Consider the following 23802-nt stretch of genomic DNA (forward strand, 5'->3'; position numbering starts at 1 on the left):
ATACAAAAAAGCTCGTAGATCGATGCAGATGCCAAAGAGGCACATTTCCACACCAATACAGAATACTGTGGTTGTACAAGTGAAAAACCTTTCCCTACTTTGTATGTGTGCTGCACAGTGTAGCACACTTGAAAAGTCAGAAAAGCAAGAAGAAAGGAAACATTTCTCCTTAATTGTTGGCGCTAAACCCTGTTAACTGATGTAAGTAGATACGATTTAGCGTCAAAATCATGGGTGGTAGCATGGGAACGCCCATGTACCACCCATGTAACGCCCCATTGACACAAAGTAATGCAAAGCTGCGTTTCACTCTGGTTTGTGTTACTTTTCCATAAAACTCAACGCAAATACCATAATGCGTTAGTTTGTTAATCCCCAATATGGTGTACTGTCTGCTTAGCATTAAAAAAGTAACGCTAACCTGAGGCTAAACCTTTGTGAATCTGGGCCTGTGTTCTGAAGTTGGCCGTCAGAGATGCCTCTTGGGTTTTATTATAATCTACTATTAAATAAACTGCATTTTTGTGATTTTTAGGTCGAACATTCGAAACATCTTGTTTATACTTTAGAATATACTTATTATATACATATATGTGTACGTACTATGTGGACTCTGGAGATCAGCCCTAGGACTTGTCTGCATCGCTTAGGGACTTTTTTTCTGTTCAGCTGCCTCTATTTAACTTTCTTGGTAGAAAACAACCAGCAGAGGTCAGTAAAATACCAGAATAACTTTAGCCTTCTCTTGATTCCAGTCCATAGAAATGTTATTCCACGAGCACCTGTAGACAATAATATTTGTTTCAAATCTTGTATTTTCAGTGATACGACCACCGAAGGCCCTGATTTTATAATAAAAACAGAGCTTTGGACTATACCATTTCCTGCTGAAAGGCAATATTTCTCTCCATGCGTTCCCATCCCTGGCGTGTTTGCCTTTGAGAGTCTGCCTGAGTAAGAGGAGGTGTGTGTAGGTTGGGGATGCATGATATATATGTGTGTGTGTTTGAGGGGAGGGGGGCACATCTTCTCCTCCATCATGCCCCAGGGTGAAGCAGGTATTCAACCAGCCGAGGTTGCCCTGTGGGCCGCGCCGGTGCTTCTTTCACGGCAGGGCTATGTGCCCTCCCATCCCATGCCCGGGCGCAGCTCCTCCCTAGTGCCTACTACCCCTCAGTCATCATAGGCGGCCAGACTGCCTTGGTAGTGGCCGCATCTTTTATTGTCTGTTGGATTCTGGCTGTTCGCGCAATAGCAACACCCCCCCCCCCCGCACCTTGAGACCCTCACGGGTGAGTAGTGCGCTTTACAAATGTTCTGATTGATTGACTGATTGATGCTAGGGGGAGAGGGGTGAATACTATTGACTTACACGCCCCGGGTAGGGTAGGAGGCTGGCAGGAGACAGAGAGCACAAAGGATGAACCCTACACAGCGCTGCCCCAATCCCCTGGTTCTTTGGCTGTGCGGCGTTGCTCGGTTGTAAACTGCTTCCACAGATGGGCTTCGCACGCATCATGTAAACTGTAGACATCAGCCACGTGCCCTGTTTCCTCCCACCTATGATGCACTCTGGGAGTCTACACATGTCACTCTCACTCTCACCGGTTAGAGGCGGCAGACCCAGAGGCAGAGGTCGGCCCGGGACCAGCGTTCAATTCCCGACGCGGCAGGGTACGGAACCAATGTCAGCGGGCTCGATAAATCTCGCCTCAGTGCCTCTCTAACCATGGGTCCCACGCTGCAACTCTGGGCAATAGCTTGCTTAATCTCCACAACGGCCCCCTCGCTGCTGGGGATGCCTGGCTTCACCTTGGGGATGCCCAACAGGGACCATCTCACAGGGAAAAGCCAGGATGGGTTCCCCAGCGGCACACAGCGCCAAGAAACCATGCGGTGAACGTGCGCTCTACAAATTCAGACTAACATAACATACATGTAAAGCCACAGAGACCAGCAGCGAGCGCGTCACTCACCGTAGACTCGCAACCGCCTCCTGCATACTCTAGCAGGTTGTCCAAAGTTTGGAAAGACCATCACCGTGTACTCTCCGCTGTAGTTTGTTTTGACGTCACTGATCTGCAGGGACCCGTTCTGGAAGGGGGTCTCCCGCCCAGTGTCCTGGGGGCCATCGGCATGTGTGAATTCAGACGAAAGGTAAAGGCAGCTCACAATCAGGTGTTCATCCACCACCGCGGCCCCTCTGTACCAGGCAAAGGCTATTAAACCCAAATTGACCGGGCCATTGAGGGTGACCGTATGTCCATCCGCAGCAATCTCCTCCTCCGCCCTGGGCCGCTGCCCCGCCGTCCGCTGGGTCCAGACCCCGAGCCAGGCTGGAAGGGAGGAGAGAAGGAGAGATAACACAGCGAGATGAGAGAACTGAACTGTGCAATTGTAATTGCATTTACATAGTGCCTGCTAACCCTGATGAGGAGTCAAAGCGCTTTTCTGAGAGTAGCATGCTACTACGGATCCCAAATAGGATTAGTGGTGAATTAGTATAGCAAGATAATGGGGGGGCAGATCTACAAGGAAGTGCCGCAGCGTGGCAACGCAAGCCCTTTGGGTGCGGCACGCTGGCTCACTTCTGGAGCACAGGGATGCAACATATTTGCAAGAATATTTCGCATGTATGTGCTTCCCCCGCACTTTTTGTGCAGGGAGGGGCACCTTCCTGCACAAAAAAAATCAATTGAGGGGATTTCCTATTGAATGCAGCACGCATTGAAAGAGGAACAAGCATTGGCATAGCCAATAGGTCTCGCCTTTGGGAACATATAAGTATTTAGTCTTGCAGCATAATATCCTCACTGCAGCAACATTTAACTTTTGCATTTGCATGGCTAAACACCTATAAGGTCCCAAAGGTGAGACCTATTGGCTATGCCAATGCTTGTTTTCATTGAGACTAAGAAAAATTATGGTGTACGGGTCCAAAAGGGTAGAAAATCATAGGTCACCTTTAGGTGATACTGGTTTAAGCATAGGGCATTTGTCACTTTAAATGTTTCAATGGCCTCCATGTATTGGCATTTTTTGTGGTATTAGTGCAGTCTTCAGATAGGCCAGAGGTGAATTGGATTTCTGAAGAAATACCCACATTATATAAATTGCAAAAACCTCATGAGACATTGATCCTGAGAAGCAGATTCAGTATTGAAGACCAGCAATACACAGTTATGAGGTATCATGCAATACAAAGTGAAAATGCAGTAGTAAGACATTGCATTAGATGCAAAAGGCGGGAGTCGTTATGACATCCCATTTGGTGACAGCACATTGAGTTGCAGATTCACCCTTGGCATGAATGTGACAAAAGTTTAGGAACATAAATTACATCAGAGTGGAAAATCACTTACCTAGAGTAAGCAAGACCTTTAGGAGCAAAAGTGGATTGAGGCGCAACATCAATAAGAGTAATAATAAAACCCCTTGAAAATAATAAAACGTTGCATTTGGTGCCCCATCGCTATTTAGCAAATCTCAACGCGGTGAAGGTGTTCACGGAAGCGGTTAGGGTCATGATGAGAGGATCTAGGGCTAGATGTAGGTATCCAAATACCAGTCGGCAACGGCTGAAAATACAGATTTTCAGCCGTTACCGACCGGTATTTGGATACTGAGATGTAGGGAATCTCAAAATACAGATTCGGTAATTTTACAGAATCGGTAAATTTACCGAATCGGTAAAATTACAGATACGGTAAAATTACCAAATCTGCATTTTAAGATGAAATTGGCACTGTAAACAGTGTCACAGGGCTTTAAGGATTTGTTATTTACCACCAACTATTAGTTGGTGGTAAATAACCAATACCTGTGTATATGCAAATCTGTGCATGTACACCTGTGCCATGTGGCACACATACATGGGTGCAACAGGCCCATAGGAATGAATAGTAATTACCGAATCGGTAAATACCGATTCGGTAATTACCAAATCTTACCGATTTGGTAAAAAATACCAAAAATCTACCTACATCAGATTTACCGATTCTAAAATACCGAATCGGTAAAATTCGGTATTTTAGAATCGGTATAAATGATTTATCTACATCTAGCCCCTAGAACCTTAGGGCCAGATGTAGGAACCCTAATATCGGTCGGTAATGGCCGAAATTACCGAATTTCGGCCGTTACCGACCGGTATTAGGCATTAATGATGTAGGTGGCTACATTTCAGATTCGGTAAATTACCAAATTCTTAAATACCGATTCGGTAAATTACCGAATCTGAAATGTAGGAAGCACTCAAGTGAGTGCTTTTCACCTGTAAGGATTCGTTATTTACCACTAACTACAAGTTGATGGTAAATAACAAAACCGTTAAAAAAGCTATTTTATTCTTTTTTAACAGTGCCATGTGGCAGGCATACATGCCCTTAGGGCATGTATGTGTGCCACATGTGCACCCATGTACTATTCAGGGGTGCAACAGGGTGTCAATGTGACACCCTGCCACCCTTGTAGGTCTTTCCCCCTTACTGATTCGGTATTTACCGAATCGGTATTCCCATTCATTCCTATGGGCCTCCAGGCCCATAGGAATGAATGGGGAATACCGATTTGGTAAATACCGAATCTGTATTTACCAAATTTTACAGATTCTGTAAAAATTACCAAATTAATACCTACATACCATTTACCCATTCTAAAATACCGAATCTGTAAAATTCGGTATTTTAGAATCGGTAAATGGTATTTACCTACATCTGGCCCTAAGTCATGTAGTTGTGGTTTTAACGAAATAAATTGTATTAAGATTATCTATGTTTGCATCATGTTTGGGTTTGAGGTTTTTTGTTTTTAACTATCACATGATCATTCTATTTTTTTTTTTATTGAGCAAAATTCAAACAAAAAGATTCGACAATACAAATTCATTGGATGTACAGAAAATACTACAATCACAGTAAGACATAAAAAAAAAAAACAGAAAGGAAAAAGTGGCATACATATTCCTGGATGTAAAGTCTAGAAGAAAGTACCATACGATACTACAAAGAAGAAAAGAAGATAACTAAATATATTGTATGTTGGTTGAGTTAAGCAAAAATAAACCAATCAAGTCTGAGGATGGAAAACAGGAGGCCTCACATTAGTATACCAGCTAGAAATTGGGGCCCAAATCTGTGCTCCAAATAGCCTAGCTTTTTGCCTCTAGTACCATAAATTGAGATCTCTTGTTTATAGGTGGCCAGAAATAGACTAAGCCACATCTGAAATGTAGGAGGCTCAGGGTCCTTCCAACGGGCAGCTAGAATAATACGGAAAATTGCGGTGCCTAAAAAGATGGTTCTTTGTCCGTCAATACTATGACCGAGGGATTCATCATGACCCATCAAATAGAGGGTTTCTGAATCTCGTACATTTCGCCCAAATATCTGAGTCCAAAATCCCATAATCATTGCCTTTAATAAGTCCAACTTGGGGCATTCGGCGAACATATGAATTAAATTCGCTTGAGGTTGTCTACATCTTGGGCAGTTATCATCAGCCCATAAACCCCAAGAGAAGAGCTTTGCAGGTGTATAGTACAAATTGTATATGACTCTGTAGTATTGGGCTTTAAGATTAGAGGCAATGAACAGTTTTGATGAAAGGGCCAGGGAGAGGTCGATATCGATATTTGGATTACCTAACCTTGCAACCCAAGCTTGCTCAACCCGCTCTAAGTCATCCAGAGTTTTTTCCATCAGCATCTGATATAAATTACCAATGCTAGTGGAGCGTTTCCCAATGATTGAAAAAAAAAAAATACTATCTAGATTGATTCTGGGGATACAGTTGCGAATACATTTGAGCACCTGAAAATATTTGAGAAGATCAGTAGCTGGAATAGTATACTTCTGTTGTAGCCACTCAAATGAGGGAGAAGTTTCTTGGCCATAAAAATCCGCAACTGTGTTAATGCCTAAAATGTCCCACCTCCGAGAAGTACTATCATTAAGACAGGCCGAAAGAATCGAACTACGCCACAACGGAGTGTGTTATGTAAATTTTGGGAGAGCTAGTTGTTTAGATACAGATTTCCAAACATTCCATGCATCTTTAACTACCTTTAACTTAATTTTTTTATAGTATGATGGTTCAACCTGCCTTAAAAATAGTCCTTGGCACTTGGCCCCAAGACTCAACTCATAGATAGAAGGGATATAAGATGTAATAGTAGTTGTGGTGGCTGCTTTACAATTTAATAGAGGACCCATATGTTGAATAAGTGTTGTCCATAGATATAGAGTTAGGCTAGGGATAGCTACCCCCCCCCTATCTTGGGGTAAAGTCAGGAGTGGTAAGGCTCTTCTAATCTTTCCAAAGCTCCAGATGAATTTAGACATGGAGGAGTCAAGGATCTTAATAAAACTACCTCCAGCCAGTAGCGGAATAGCTCCGAACTGGTAAAGTATCTTTGGGAAGACAGTCATTTTTAGGTAATTAGCCCTTCCAATTATAGAAAGATGTAGATTATCCACTCTCCTAAGATCATCTTTTATTTTATTAATCAAGGGAGTATAATTTAGATGGTTGATTTCATTCATATCGGAGGACATGCTAACCCCCAAATAGGTAGCCTGTTTCACTTTATAGGGACTCTCAAATATAGTGTTTTTTGTGCATAGGACCATTGTTTTATCCCTGTTAAGGGAATAACCTGAGAAGGAACCGAAGGTCTGGGTGGCTAACTCAATTTCCTGGATTGTGTCAGCAGGATTGGTAGTTAAAACAGCCACATCATCGGCATACGCCAATACTTTTGTTGAAAACAGACCCACCTTAACAGGTTGAATAAAGGGTGAAGAAAGCAACTTTATAATTAGTGGATTGATATAAAGGGAAAATAATATCGGGGAGCAGGGGCAACCCTGCCTCGTGCCTCTTTGTATCTCAATAAACTCCGACTCAGAACCACAGATGGAAAGTTTAGCCTTTGGGTCAACATATAAGGCCTTTATGGCTTTGATGAACTTGTGCCCAAAGTTATTAAGTTCCAAGATGTTCCACAAGAATTGCCATGAAACACGGTCAAATGCCTTCTCGGCATCGAGAACTATCAACGACATCTCACCCCCCCTGGCACCCATGATATCAAATAGGGTAATGACTCTCCGGGTATGATCCGTGGTACCCTTCCCGGGAATAAAGCCATGCTACCACGGGGAGACAAGACGTTCGACCACCCCACTCAGCCGATTAGCTAGGACCTTGGCGTATAGTTTTGAGTCGGAGTTTATAAGAGATATGGGCCGGTATGAAGATGGAAGCTGTGGCGGCTTGCCTTTTTTGGGAAAAATTGCTATGTTGGTGTGTTTCCAGGATTCAGGCGGTGTTGCATGATATTGGACCCCCAGAAACAGATCCAGTAAATATGGAAGTATTTGTTTCCCCAGAACCTTATAAAGGTCCAAAGGAATTTTGTCAGGACATGCAGCTTTACCGTTTGCGAGATCAGAAAGGGCAAGCTCCCGCTCCGTGATTGAGATTTCTCCTTCAAGATCTTCTTTAACTGATTCCTCAATCAAGATATTGGGGTCTAGAGCTGGGATCCAAGTGTTAAGAATTTTTTTTATATCTCTACCGGAATATACGTCTTCACTTTGGTATAACTTCTGGTAATACTTACGGAAAGCCCCTGCAATATCCTGTGAGGTGGTGTATTGCTGGCCCTCATACTCAATCATCTTTATCTTGTTATGAGATTGTTTTTGGCGTGTTCGGAGGGCTAGTTGCCTACCTACATTTTCTCCGGATTCATATATGCTGCTTTTATTTGCTTTATATGTTTCAGCAGCTTTCCGAATTAAGGAGGTATTAATTTCAGTTTTTAATACTAGTATTTTTTGAAGAGTGTCAGAGGATGAATCTCCTTGATGAATCTGGGTAGCATGATAAGCCTCGAGATTAGATAATTCCAGTTTAAGCTTCAGGTTGATGTTATCCTCTATCTTTTTACACTTGGACACAAACGATATAGTTTCGCCCCTTAATGTTGCTTTGAAGCAGTCCCAAACAATCAATCTGGGTGCACTAAATTGATTGCAATCGAAGAACGCCTGAGCCAAGAGGTTATATGAGTTACATATTCCGGGTTAACAAGAAGCTTTCTATCAAAGGACCATTGGTGGTTAGGTCTCATAAAATTGGACAAATCAAAAATAAGGGTAAGTGCGTTGTGATCAGAAATCGTTTTTGGAGATTTAATTATATCCAACAAATTCGAGTCCGCTAAAGATGTCAAAATATAGTCAATTCGGACATACTTGTTGTGCGGGTATGAGAAATACGTAAATCCGGAATCGTTTTTTTTTCCTCATATCCCAGACATCAAGTAGATTATGGCTGTCCATTAATTGGCGTAGGGCCCTATAAACCTTAGGCTTACGTCCTTTATACTTCAGAGGTAATTGGCTGTCTATAAGGGTTCCTAAAGCAATATTAAAATCCCCACAAACGATAAGGGGGCCCGGCCAAGAAGCCAATTCTATTTCTAGGTCACTAAACACTAAGGGATCATCCAGATTTGACCCATATATTGTGCAGATACTAAGACCTGATTTTAGTTGAGCTATAGCCCATCTGCCATGTTTATCAGCTAGTCTGCGTCTAGGATCACCAATTGCAGATTTTACTAAAATAGCGACCCCCCGTGTTTTAGATGTTTGAGAAGTGGCTACAATCACATTGTACCCTGGGATCTTTAGCAATTCTTTATCACATTCTGCAATATGGGTCTCCTGTAAGCATAGAATATCCACAGGATCTTGTCGTAACAATTGAAATAGTTGTGCCCTTTTATTTCTATTGTTAAGACCTGCGATATTCCAGCTGCAGAGTTCTACTCTCCCCATCTAAGATGATAGGTCCCGAACCTGGCCTTCAAAAAAGAAAAATAAAGCATGCAACAGCAGATTTCAAACCACAAATTTATAAAAATGAATCCTCCTATTACCATCATTTGAGCCATCATACATAGCAATGTTTGATATTGTCTTATTTGAATGAAATTGCTCAATTTTATGCATTTTACCCTCCCCCTACCCACCACCCCCCACCCCCCGCACACCAACCACCGAGGCATTTAGACTCTGTGAGAGTCTGTGGTGATGGTGAAACATCCCATGACCAGTACCACTAACGAAAAAAAACTTATATGCTCAAAAAACTCATAGAATTGAGAAAATGCAAGATGAAATATTAGAGATAGAATAGAGATGGAATAGAGAAGAGAAAAAAGAAAAAGAGAAAAATACAAAAAACAGTATATAACTATAATTATAGTTATACTATCTCGTATACCCCATCAATGTCCAAAGCTCCTTGCCTAAAAAGAAGTATGCCGGATAGATAGTTACAGGATAACCAACCAAGACAAAAAGAATGTTATCCTAAAGGGTATAACATGCGGTCTCTCTGCTACCCTATAGTCAGCCCTAATTCATTATAGCCACTTCATCCCTGGTCAGTCTCAGCATAAACTAGATACTCAGCTACTCAACTATTAAACATGAGGTCAAAAACTCAGGTCAGGCTATCTAAGAATTCCTTAGCTTTTATTTCCGATGTGAAGAATTTAGCCTGGCCATTATAAATGACCTTCAGTTTTGCAGGGTTATTGAGGTATACCTGAGCCTTTTTTTCCAGGAAGGGTTTGATCAGCTGGCGAAGGTGCCCTCTCCTCTCCACGGTGGTATGGCAAAAATCAGGCCTGACGAAGTAAGCAATAGAGTCTCTGCTAAGCCGAGCTTCAGGTCTCACTTTGTCAGCAATGGCCTGGCGGAGAAGGAAGTTTCCGAAATATACCAATACAGCACCCGGATACCTCCCCTGCGTTGAAGAGGCCTTCAAGGTGAATGAAATTCTGTGAACTCGTTGGACTTCCAAATCCCAATTCCAGGACGCGAGCTCAGGGAGTGTGTCTTTAAATAGCTGAACAATGAAAGAGCGTATATCCTCGCCCTCACTTTTTTCAGGAATTCCGAGGACGCGAAGATTGTTGCGCCAAAGGCGATTTTCCATATCTTTTAGCTTCCATCTTACATCTTTTAGTTCCTCCTCGTGGGCTTCCACCCGCTCCTGGGTAACTGTGGCTTCTGCTTCGTTGACCACTATACGATCTTCCATCTCAGTCATTCTTACATTAGAAGCCGCTACAGATTTCGAGAGTTTTCGGACTACACCCTGTACCTTGTGTAGAGCTAATTGTGCCCTACGACCATCCCTTGAGGTCTGCTCCCGATGGGAGGCGATGGCCTGAAGAACAGTATCCTTTACCGTAGTCAATGTAGCAGTTTGCTGGTCTGTAGAGTCGGATAAGTCAGGATGGGAAGCAGAGGCATGCTCCTCAGGGTTGAGGGCTGGTGTTGGAGAATAATCCCAAGTTAATTCTGACGCACCATGGTGGATCCTTTTCTTTCTCAGATCTCTATCAGTGTCCAACGAGTCAGATGCAGCACAATCGTTGCGAGTTTCCCTCCTAGAGTCCGGACGCTCCATGCTTTGTGCCACATTCTTAGGTGCATTTAGTGCACTAGTCAGAGACATGCCAGTAATGTCAGTAATCACCCCTGTTTCAAGAGAGGAAGCCACCAGAGGTTGGGTAATTGTTTCAGCATCAGCATCAGCCCCAGGTTCATTAGGCGCTATCAGTGAGTTTATTCGGGGTAGTGATAAGTTACACGGTAGGTTAAGATCTTGCAAATCCGAGCTTACTGGAGGCAAAAGTACAGGCACAGACACAATGTCCGCAGGAGTAGGAACAGACAAAGGCAAAACATTAGCTGAGGAATGCAAGTCAATACCTTCAGAGTCTGGGGTCATCGAATTTCCACTTGCCGATATACCACCATCAAGCTTTCCAGTCTGCTCCCCCTCTTGACCATGAGCACCGCCTCCTGACAGCCTTCTCTCAACCTCACCTGGGATCTTCAGTACAGAGGAGGGGCCAGCCGCCAAAGGCTGACCTGCCGACAGGTGAGCAAGAGTGGGAGAGGGAGGAGGAGCGGGCGTTCTCCGTAGCAGCTCAACAACAGAGGGACCCGGTCCGGGTGTAGCCAGCAATTGCTTAGCGGGTTTAGATTGCTTCGTCGGGGCTGGAGCTGGGACGATGTCGGGCCTGCGGATCTCATCGGAGCTCGGCACACCTCCTCGTTTTTGTGCTAGCTCTCGGTCTCGGAGAGCCTGCTTTGCCGCGCGGGTCTTTGCAGCAGCGGCGGCCACTGCAGCAGCGTTCTTGGGGGCCATTTCCTTACTGCTTTCTCGAGGCGCAGAGTCAACACTGGGTGGACGAGAAAAACTGGTTGCCGCCACAGCCACAGGGTTTGTTTGCAAGATATCAGCAGTGTTGTTAGAGGCGGTTTTGCCAGACTGGGTATCTCTGATGAGTCTCAGCACCGCAAACCCTATAAGCGAGGAGAAAAAGGTTAGGCGAGAGCGTAGCGCCAGGACCGCCGATGCATCAGCTGGGTCGTCAGTATAACGTCCGAGCCCCTCCATCCAGTTGCATATCCTTCTATTGCTGCATCTTCCTGTATCGAGGCTTCCCGCTCATCCATTAACCCCACATCAGGTTTGGTGATTTTATTTCTCCTTCTTTCTCCTTCGTAAAGACGAGAAGCTTCTCTCAATTCATCGAGTGAATGTCATTTGTGATACCTGGAAGAACTTCACAGTAACTGAATCAGAAGCAGGGACCAAAGAAAGATAAGAGCCATCAAATTAGAAGCAATGGTTGACAGTCTACACTGTACAAAACAGATCTGCTTCCCAACAAAGCTGTGGAAGAGAAGAACAAATTGCAAGGGAGCTTTAAGTGGGACTGCAATATTCTATCTGCAGCTTATGCCAGCAGAAGCAGGTGACCATTACTTATGTAGGGTGATCTTTTTTTTGCATTTCAGCATATACGCTAAAAAGGCAGTCAGGAATGCAGCGTATTAGCTGAAGATAAAGACAAACAGTAGAGATTGCAAAGAAGACTAATCAAGAAGCCCAAAAAACTGGGGGGCATATTATCAACAACTAGCGATATTTATCGCTAAATGAGCTTAGCGACAATTTTTTTAACGCCGCGCATCGCTGGATTTTATCACAGAGATAACTTGCTATTAGCAACGTTTATCTCTAAAGCGATAACATTTCCGGCGATAGCGGCGAAATGCCTGAATATCGCTGGAAATCCAGCGATATTCAGGCATTATCGCTAATAGGGACTTAGTCTGAATATCCACCTCCCATTGGATATACAGACTGAGAACTGGTCTGAGCAGGCGTTAGGTTTTGGAGATATTCTCGCTTAGCGCGAATATTTCCATCGCTACGCCTGCGTTGATAATAGGCGATAGCGATGGTAGCGACTACTTTCAGTTTTTAACAGGTTGGGTACGCCCACTTTGCATATCATTAGCGATAAATATCGCTGACATGCAAAGCGGGCCCCAAACCGCTTGCTATCGCCTACTGCTGTTAGCAACAGCTTGCTAATAGGGCGATAGAATTATCGCTGCTTAACTGCCAAAAACAGCCGCTAAAGTGGCGATAATCCCATATCGCCCGCCTTGGTAATATGCCCCTGGATTCACGAAAAGACATCTAGAACCTGACACGATTTCCTATCGACTGTCAGTAAATTTCAATGATAGATGTAAATGTTAAGTCTGACCCCAAGTGGACAGTGGGAGGACTGCAGGCTCTGTTGTAAAAGCCATTATTAACAGTTTTTTTTATCAATGTCCTATCTACACTTACCAAAGAGGAAACAGATCGCAATTTTTGACAATTTTCAGCCTGATTCATCAAGCTGATTTGCGCTCGCAAAGGGCCAGATTCTGAGAATCTGGCCCTTTGTGAGTGCGATTTTTGCATTTGGTATTCATCGTCCCAAATGCAAAAATCACTATTAGCGAAATCGCATATTTGCGAGGAATTGGATTTGAGGAATCTCTAATAGAGATTCCTTAAATGCAATTCATCAACCAAATAGAAATAGCGAAATCGCAATATTTGGTCTCAATTTACCACCAGGTCTGACTTGGTGGTAAATTGCGTAAATAGTGTAAAAAGCACTTTAGTGTATTTTTTTCTTTTGCATGTTACACACACACATGTCCTTTGGACATGTGTGTGCGCAACACCTGTTCAAATGTGCATTTTAGGGGTGCTACAGGGTGTCCTTTGGACACCCCTGGCACCCTTAAAATCGCTATCTGATTTGTGAGTAGCAAATTGCTACTCGCAAATAAGGGATACTCCCCATTCATTCCTATGGGCCTTTTGGCCCATAGGAATGAATGGGGAGTTATTTCCTTTTTTTGCGAGTAGCAATTTGATACTCGCAAATAGAGAACATGTAGGAATCGCAATTTATTTAGCAATTCCTACATGAATACCGTTTTGCGTGTCCTCAATAGCGAGTCGCTATGATTCGCTATTAGGGCCACGCAAAACGGCCCGTTGATGAATCAGGCTGTAAATTCGGAAGTAGGACTAAATTATGAAAAATCATAGCAAAACTCAATAACTCACAAGTAAATCTTAGATGGAACATTTCCTACTAGAAACAATGAGCATGTTACAAAGAACCAAAGATAATGATTCATGGCTCCCCATCTAATGGCGGCTTGTACTCGTTCAATACTTTTTGGGGGGCGGCCAGTGGAGCAAGTAATCATGAAGGCAAAATATGACTTGTAGTTTCTTTATCTTTGTTCGTAGAGCACGCCGACACCTAGAGGCTTCTTGCTTCAGAGCCTGAAACAAAGGGACGCTGTTGCCAACAAGAGCCCATTAGACAGCCTTTGGACTCTTTTGGAAGGCCAAGCGACTTTCAAAATATCTAAGACAGTAGACAAAGTTGTTCAGACGCTTTGAGCCATGTGTGGAGTAACCTCAGTCATGAGCCGTGCACGTAAATAAACAACCAGATACCCGATCTTTCAAAACCGCAATGTGAACGTGAATTTTCTAACAGGAAGATAACAACAAGCATTGGCCTCCCGGCCGCGAAATGATGAAAAACAAAAACGCCAGTGACGCGAGTTGTGTGACCGTGCGCAATGAACGGAACCACAATATGGAAAATAAAATCCATCTATGATACACCGAGCAGATGTTTCCTCTTGCCTGGTGGTATCATGAATATCCCTTATGAAAATGACAGTTACTTTCAAAACATTATTCAGTGTTTCAAGTGTGATGCTATCTTGGCAAATCATATACACACACAAAAGTATTTTGTTATACCCTACTTTCTTGTATACCATGTACTCTAGCCATGCTGCCTCCAGCTGCTCAGCTAGAGTGTGAGTTGGTCATGGAATGTTGGTGTGCCTGTGATGCGTGGAATGTTGGTGTGCCTGTGATGCGTGGAATGTTGGTGTGCCTGTGATGCGTGGAATGTTGGTCTGCCTGTGATGCGTGGAATGTTGGTCTGCCTGTGATGCGTGGAATGTTGGTGTGCCTGTGATGCGCGGAATGTTGGTGTGCCTGTGATGCGTGGAATGATTGGTGTGCCTGTGATGCGTGGAATGTTGGTCTGCCTGTGATGCGTGGAATGTTGGTGTGGCTGTGATGCGTGGAATGTTGGTCTGCCTGTGATGCGTGGAATGTTGGTGTGCCTGTGATGCGTGGAATGATTGGTGTGCCTGTGATGCGTGGAATGTTGGTCTGCCTGTGATGCGTGGAATGTTGGTCTGCCTGTGATGCGTGGAATGTTGGTCTGCCTGTGATGCGTGGAATGTTGGTGTGCCTGTGATGCGTGGAATGTTGGTGTGCCTGTAATGCGTGGAATGATTGGTGTGCCTGTGATGCGTGGAATGTTGGTGTGCCTGTGATGCGTAGAATGATTGGTGTGCCTGTGATGCGTGGAATGTTGGTGTGCCTGTGATGCGTAGAATGATTGGTGTGCCTGTGATGCGTGGAATGTTGGTGTGCCTGTGATGCGTGGAATGCCTGGGTGTCTGAGTGGATTTGTGTTGGCAGTTAGAGATGGGCTGAGCAGCTAGGCAGGCTGCTCCTGGTGGGGCTGGTACCACACTAGGCTGGTTGGAGTCAAGACAGATGTAACCTGAACTGGAGACTGAATAAAGAAGACCTAAACATACATCCTGGCTCCCGGTGTCTTTCTACAGCAAAACTACAAGAGTAACCAAGAATCTACAAAGGCACTACAGGAAAATACTGTAACCAGTAATGCTATGAGAAAATCTACAAGTATTTCCAGGCAAGCCAGCGCCAGCCCCACCAGTGTCCTTCCAACGGACAGCCCCACCGAGCAGTGTCACCAGCAACTGACACTACAGCCTGGAAATACTACAGCCACCTAAAGGATTACAGTGAGTTGGAGGAGTAGTACAACTACAACCGCATTTGGTGTTCATTCAACGTATTTCTCATTGTCAGCGCTAAAAAATATTATTTTACCTGTGACAATGAAACGGAAGCGAGTGTGCCATTGAATGGGCTTCTGGGAATCCCATTTTACTACAAATGTAACGAATTGTTACAGCATGTTTATTTCGTATAGACTCACTTTCACTACAAGTTTAGTAATCATTGAGAAAAGACCTCCCCTTGTATACCCCTTGGCTCCCTGTGATAAGAAATTGTACTTTCTTCACCCTAGAGTAGATTTCGCGCTCTTCTAAGATCTTTCAAAAATCACACTGCAACTGCCATTAATCATCGTCGCACGAAGTACAATGAAGCGCGGCAATAAAGTGTATATAAGCATAAAAAATTACAGAAGTTCTGCCTATGGTATCATAGATATCATTTATGAAAGTTACTGTCACTTTGCAAATGTTATTTAAAGTTTCAAGTGTAATGCTATCTTAGCAAAACACATACTCACGTAAACGTATTTCTCATTCTCAAAGCTAAGATAAAAAAAATACTATTTTACCCGTGACAATGAAGCGAAAGTGTGTGTGGTGTTGTAGTGGCTTCTGGGTAGAGCAGTTCCAAATCTGTACCAGTGGCTCAACTGTGGCCCTGCATTGTAACTCCCCACGATTTATAAGTCCGGACAGAGGCGGGAAGAATAGATTTTCAAAAAGTTAAGTGTAAGCACTACCTATAATGATTTAGGGACGTAGGTACTGACTGGGACTGACATGCAAAACAAAACAAACAAGCATTGGCCTCGCAGCCGCGCAATGCAATAATAAAAAAAAAACGCGAGTAGTGCACACGTGCGCTCGATGAAAAAAAGTGCTGAGCTCGTGTGCACACCAAAGTGAAAGAGATCGCCCATGCTTGTGCGCATGAGAGTAAGCTGGTCGCCGCTTTGGAAGCACTTCCAAAAGCCAGTTTACTAAATGTCTTGCTGACAGCGCATGCGTGCTGGATCAGCGAGACCTAAAAAACTAGGAGAAATGAAAACATTTCTTCTCATTGTGCTGTGTGTGTGCCCGGGAAGCTGTCTTCATGTGAGTTTGTTATTTGGATTGAAAAATTATAGTGGAGGGATGGAAGAGGTAAGGGTTTACATTTATGTAGCGCTTACTAGCCCTAATAAGGTGTCAAAGCGCTGTTTGGCGGGAGACAGTTACTCCGGAACCCAAACAGGATTAGTGGTGAATTAGTGTAGGGAAATATGGAAGTAATTTGAGAGGTGGATATGTTAGTCTGTTAGTTGGTTTGAAAAGGATAATGGAGGGATGGAAGAGGGAAGTGGGAAGGGTTTAGAAAGTGTGTATTTGGGAGATCTGAATACTAGCAGAGGTTTGAGATGATGCAAGGGAGGGGTAGAGGAGGGAAGAGTTTAGAAAGAATTTTTTGGGGATCACAGAAGTCTGGAAGTGGAGGTATAGGATAAAAGGAGAAAGGTATAAGGTGAAACATAGGGCAGTGCATTGGAGATGCTGAATGAGAAGTAAAATAATAAATATAAAGATACATAGGTACATGTAAGGTATATATTTATAAGGAAGTTAATATATGGAGAATTGAGTTGTATTTAATAAACTCAGGGGGGTATGTACAAGGAACTGGAGGAGAGTGCCGTTAGCAGTCTTGCCTTAACGCCCTGCTCCGCCACTTCTGAAATGCTGAGCTGCACCATATTTACAAGAAAGTGTTGCAGCCCTGCGTTTCCCCCTGCACTGGCGCTAGGCTCCCTTTCACCACAGTGCAATGGTGTCTGCGTGAAGAGGTCTCACTTCTATTGATGCTGCTTCATACACCACACATGAAAGTGACAAAATGGATGTTTTTTGTAAAAAGTTTGTATATGTACAGGGACATCTTCCTACACATAAAGAAACAAAGGCATTTTACTTTTTTCCATGAGTGCTGCACAAGGCAGCACACATAGAAAAAAGCAAAAACAAGGAGAAATGATGATTTTCCACGTTTCGCCATCTTAAGACCAGTTTTTACCTGGTCTTAATTTTGGCGCTACCTCCTATGTATGCCACCCTTGCACATAGGGGGCAGCGTCAAAATGAATGTGTGTTGCGGTGGAACGCCCTCCGCAACACCCACTGCCCACCCCTTTCACTCTAACCATAGTGTAAAAGGGGGCCTTATGTACAAGGCTGCGTTATGCCACTTTAAGTGGCCTAACACTGCCTTACACATAAGGCAAGGCCCCTATCGCCACTGGAATGTCACAACAGCGATGTTCCTGTGGCGATAGGGGCTTGTACATATGCCACTCAGACTTTATCTAATTATAATTTTCTTGTTTTTGTAATTTACTTAGTTATGCAATGACATATACATGTTAAAAATAGAATTATATAAACATAATTAATATGTACATTTGTTAAGCAGAACTAACAAATATCTATATATTTATGAATATAATAAATTATACAAAGGAATACACATATGTAGGTACACATTTATAGTCCAAATAAATGCTTATATAGACACACAGATATGTTGTAATTTATGTTTGAGTGTGGTGGTTATGTGGGGTAGAGCCAATTCCTGACTTGTCTTTGAAAGATAAGGTAGTTATCCATGGATCTCATGTTTGGGAGGTAAAGAGTTCCATAGTTTGGCTGCTTGATCAGAGTAGGATGTGCCAGCTATGTTTTTTGTATGATGGGATTTTGAGGTGCGGTGCCACTGTAGAGTGGAGGTTACTTTGTTAAATGTATTTGGTGATTTTATTCCTGATGAAGAGCGGTCCTGTTCCATGGGTGATACAAAGCACCTTGAACATGGATCTTTTGGCAACCGGTAACCAATGCAACGCCTTCTTCACGGGAGAGATGTGGGTCTGTGGCTTTATATGTAAGAGTACTCTGGCAGTAGAGTTCTGAATCCATTGTAGTCTTTTCATAGTTGTTAAAGGTGATCCATGGTAGAGGCTATTGGCTAATCGAGTTTGGGCAGAACAAGAGAGATGGTAGTCTGGACCTTGTGTGGAAATCCCAGTTTCTCAGAGTTTTTATAGTAACAAAGATTGATCTTGCTAGTTTGTCCACTTGAGCATTCATTGATAGCTTAGAGTCCATGGTAATTCCGAGGTTTTTTACTTCCATAGATAATTTAGACAGTGTTCACAGATCGCCAGGGCAAGTTACGAGTGAGTCATAATTTTTCCATTCGCCACATGTGAGTATTTCTGTTTTGAAAGCATTCAATTTGAGATGGCTCCACATCATCCACTGATCAACGGCTCTGAGGCACCTGAAAATTTGTGAGGTTCCAATGTCTTTGGGGCTTTCCAGTTTAAGGAGTATATTTGTGTCATCTGCATAGTTATAGCGCCTGAGGTGAAACTGGATGATCAATGCCGGTAATGACTTCATGTAGATGTTGAAAAGCATGGGCGAGAAGATAGAGCCTTGAGGGACCCCTGCTTTTGTGGAGTATGGTTTGGGCAAGAAAGGTGGGGTATGGATGACATTTGTTCTGTTTCAAAGGTAGGACGCGATCCAGTCTAGAGCAGTCCCCTCTATGCCTGCTTCGTAGAGTCTTTATATTAGATTGTCATGGTCAACTGTGTCGACGAAGGCCAAAAGGTCCAAGAGAAGTGGCGCAGCAACCCTGTTGGGTCAACTGTGTTCTTAAGGTCATCCCCGATGGCATTAAGGGCAGATTCTGTGCCTCCTCCAGGACGAAATCCTGTTTGGAAGCCTGAAAGTATGGCATTATCTTCAATGAATTTTGACATTTTAGTGAATTATGTCCTTTGTATCAGTTTGCCCAGAAAAGGTCCAGTTGTAATCGGTCTGAGGTTGTCGGGGTTAGGTGGGTCCTGGTTTATTTTCTTTAGAAATGGGTGTATGTATGACTTTTTTAGATCTTCTGGAAATATTCACATAGTTAAGGAATTGTTGATTACTCTTACTGGTGTGGCAGCAGACAGGGGTTGCTCCTGCGTTTGAGTGAAGGAGCGTCGCCATAAAAAGAAAAGCCGCAGGCCAGAGCTGAAAATGAAATAGTAATAAAACTATGTATAGTGTAGATTTAGGTTCTGTTGATGATGAGTGGATTGGTTAGTGGTATAGGCCAGAGTGGTGTTGTGTGTGTGAATGTAGGTACAAAAGTGCGGTAGTGGAGGTAGAAGGATGTATGGGCGTGGTTTGAGGGGTTTTGTAGTGGGTGTTGATGTATTAAAATGTGTGTAGGGTTTGTTTGCAGTAAATGAGTAGAGTACAAGTGCTGTGGGTATGTTAACTTGGTTGTAGATGTGGATGGGTTAAGGTGGATGGAAAAAGGGCAGAATTTCAGGCCCAAACAGACAACTGCCCTTGTCCTCTCTGCCCTTAGTCTCGATGCCCTTGCTGAGATGCCCTGAGCCCTGACCTTAAATAGCCCTCGTGATTAGGTGACCCCTTCGGCCAATGGGAAACCTAGCCCTAACCCTACCCAATCACAGCACTAGCCTTAAGCTCTAGGACCAATAGGAGTCCTGGCCCTTACAGCCAATCACAGCCCTAGTCCTAGCAACCAATCAAACAAGCATTGGAAATGCAATAGGTCTCGCAGCATTAGAGTTAGTGCTTTTAGAATTGTTTATGGGTTTTTTGTAAATCTTTAGCATTTTTGTTTCCTGTAGCCAATGCTAAAGAATTAAAAAAAAAGCCATAAACATTTCTAAAAGCTCTAACTCAAATGCTCCGAGACCTATTGCACTGTGTGAGGGTGAGGGGTTGAGGGTGAGTGAGGGTGAGTGAGGGTGAGGGCGAGTGTGAGTTAGGGTGAGGGGTTGAGGGTGGGTGAGGGTGAGGGGTTGAGGGTGAGTGAGGGTGAGGGGTTGAGGGTGAGTGAGAGTGAGGGTGAGTGAGAGTGAGGGTGAGTGAGGGTGAGTGAGGGTGAGTGAGGGTGAGGGGTTGAGGGTGAGTGAGGGTGAGGGCGAGTGAGGTGTTGAGGGTGAGTGAGGGTGAGGGTGAGGGGTTGAGGGTGAGGGTAGGTGAGGGGTTGAGGGTGAGTGAGGGTGAGTGAGGGTGATGCTGAGGGGTTGAGGGTGAGTGAGGGTGAGGGGTTGAGGGTGGGTGAGGGATTGAGGGTGAGTGAGGGTGAGGGGTTGAGGGTGAGTGAGGGTGAGGGATTGAGGATGGGTGAGGGTGAGGGGTTGTGAGTGAGGGTGAGGGGTTGAGGGTGAGTGAGGGTGAGGGGTTGAGGGTGAGTGAGTGAGTGAGGGTGAGTGAGGGTGAGGGGTTGAGGGTGAGTGAGGGTGAGTGAGGGTGAGGGGTTGAGGGTGAGTGAGTGAGGGTGAGTGAGGGTGAGGGGTTGAGGGTGAGTGAGGGTGAGTGAGGGTGAGGGGTTGAGGGTGAGTGAGTGAGGGTGAGTGAGGGTGAGTGAGTGAGGGTGAGGGGTTGAGGGTGAGTGAGGGTGAGGGTGAGTGAGGGTGAGGGTGAGTGAGGGTGAGGGTGAGTGAGGGTGAGGATGAGTGAGGGTGAGTGATGGTGAGGGTGAGTGAGGGTGAGTGAGGGTGAGGGGTTGAGGGTGAGGGTGAGTGAGGGTGAGTGAGGGTGAGGATGAGTGAGGGTGAGTGATGGTGAGGGTGAGTGAGGGTGAGGGTGAGTGAGGGTGGAGGGTGAGGGGGTGAGGGTGAGTGAGAGTGAGGGTGAGTGAGGGTGAGGGGTTGAGGGTGAGTGAGGGTGAGGGATTGAGGGTGAGGGATTGAGGGTGAGTGAGGGTGAGGGATTGAGGGTGAGTGTGGGTGAGGGATTGAGGGTGAGTGAGGGTGAGGGGTTGAGGGTGAGTGAGGGATTGAGGGTGAGTGAGGGTGAGTGAGGGTGAGGGATTGAGGGTGAGTGAGGGTGAGGGGTTGAGGGTGAGTGAGGGATTGAGGGTGAGTGAGGGTGAGTGAGGGTGAGGGGTTGAGGGTGAGTGAGTGAGGGTGAGTGAGGGTGAGGGGTTGAGGGTGAGGGGTTGAGGGTGAGTGAGTGAGGGTGAGTGAGGGTGGGTGAGTGAGGGTGAGTGAGGGTGAGGGAGGGGGTGAGGGTGAGGGAGGGTGAGTGAGGGTGAGTGAGAAAAAAATAAGAGCAGACAGTGCTGGGGCTTGACTGGCTATTAGCAGAGAGCGCCCGAGGGTCAGATACAGTGCCTGGAAGCGAGGACATCACAGCCTGCTCGACTTCAAACCCAAACGCAGCGGCAGGCTTAGCATTAGACTCCCACTGCTATATGGTGACCAAAAGAGGAAACTGTATGTTCCTGGAAGCGGATGTCCGAAGAGATGGGAAACCTGTGGAAGAGAGCGACGGTGGGGCGACAACGATTATGGCTTCGTTTGCTTTTGGTATCCGACTGGCTGCTGCGTTCCGGTTCTGAGCCGTGGAAGTTAAAGGGGTTCTCGCAGAGTCAACGAGGCAAAACGCGAAGGAAAGAACCATGGCTGAAGACGGGTAACATTATATTAAATCTACATCCGTTTGCAAGCGCTAAACGAAGCCTGACATGGGCGAGCAATAATTCAGTGCAAATACTGTAGCGGGGCAGCCAGGATTGGATATAGTTTAATTGAGCACGTGTTTTTTTATCAACAATGACGCGAGATTTGCTACGTAAATTCAAGAGGCTGTAAAAGTTACAACTATTTGCGTGTGTGCGCGTGAGTGAGCTCTTCTTTGCTTTTAATCTTTTGGCGCGATATATTTAAGTTGGAACGCAAACGACGACAGCGCGTTCGCCTCTTTTAACTCTGCGCCAGTCAGACAAGGATTTTACTTCAGGAAGGTCTGGAGTTGTGTTTGAGTAAGTTTGCTCTCGTTTGCATGTACCTGACAAAGCCCCAGCATATACTTAGTTTCCAGGTAACTTCGCAAACCGTGTGAAATCCCGTGTGTGAACTGTAAATCAATTGGTCAGAATAAACTGTTAAACAAACACAAGAAACAGTCGGACAGGAAGCAATCGCCAGCAGGCTCATGTGTGCAGCAGTTACAGAGCGCACACACAGAACTGGAGACCAGTTACAGTCAACGAACAATCGCAGGCAGGAGCAGTCACAGGCGGAGAGAAACGATGCGGTCACAGACATGGAGCAGTAACATGTAAAGGAGGGGTCGCCTGCAGGAGGCAGTCGAATTCGGAGAGCTGCTGCAGGCACGCGGTACTCACAGGCAGGGCTGGCGCAGGCAGGGGCTTCACTCGAGGAGGCTGCGGGGACCAGTGGAGGGGGGAGGAGAAATGCGACACGGCGGGAAGGGGAGGGACAACCAAAGAAGACGGAGACCCCAAAGACAGGCAGGAAGCAGGGACAGGCAGCGTGGGAACCGGGAACAGAGGAGAGAGGCAAGAGGAAGGAAGGACGAGGAGAGGAAGGCCATTGAAGGGGGCGACTGAACCTCAAGGCAGAAAATTGAGGAGCATAATTGAAAAGGAGGCCGAAGGAAAATGTTTAAATTGAGGGACAAAGGTAGAAGGTGGGGGCACTTGGGAGAAATATTGTAAAGCTCGAGGAAAAAGAATACAGGAAGGGAATACCTGAAAGGAGAGAGACAAACGGAAACAAGCCTTTCACCGTAACACGGCGGGCAGGGGAGGGGGCGGGCAGGGGAGGGGGCGGAGAGGGGAGAGGTGCGACACGGCAGGCAGGCAGGGGAGGAGAGTAGGAGGAGGAGGGGGGAGGAGAGTAGGGGAGGCACGGCCTAGCGGCAGGCAGGCAGGGGAGGAAAGGAGGAGGGGGGAGGAGAGTAGGGGAGGCACGGCCTAGCGGCCGTGCAATCAAGTAGTGAGGGGCGGAGCTGGGGGAGGCTGTGAGAGAGAGTAGGCGGCTGGGGGCATGTGCACGCGCATTTAAGCTCAATGCGCATGCGCATTGAGCTTAAATTTCTCGTGCACTGCAAGGAATCGCCACGATTCCTTGCAGTGTGGATAAAGAGCGGATAAGTGCCAATACTCTCGCCTTGCTCGATGCGCATGCGCATCGACAGGCGAGACCTAAAACTAAACCCTAGTACCTAGGTCCAATAGAAACCCTAGCCACAGGAACCAATCAAAAACCCCATACCTATTAGCCAATCAGAACACTAATCCTAAGCGCAATAGAAACACCAGATACAGCATCCAATCAGAGAACAGATGTAATGTCCAATAGCAAACTTATGTAAGGAGAGTGTAACCTAAAGCACAGGCTTGTGGAAAATGATTATTTATCATACAGTTATGTCCCATCATACACCCTCTTCCGTCACGTCCCCGAGCCCATCATGCCAAAACACGAGCACACGAGAATACGAGCACCCGAGAAAAACGAGCACGAACCGATCACGCGCTGATCATGAGCCTCATGTAGTTACACACGCGCTCTCCTTTCCCCAAAAGAAAAAGTCAAACGCTCATCCTTATGGTCAAAGCGACTCCGAGAACCAACTGCCTCACTCAAACCGTGCATTA

The sequence above is a fragment of the Lissotriton helveticus genome, chromosome 7 (assembly GCF_964261635.1).
Source record: "Lissotriton helveticus chromosome 7, aLisHel1.1, whole genome shotgun sequence".
Taxonomy (NCBI): domain Eukaryota; kingdom Metazoa; phylum Chordata; class Amphibia; order Caudata; family Salamandridae; genus Lissotriton; species Lissotriton helveticus.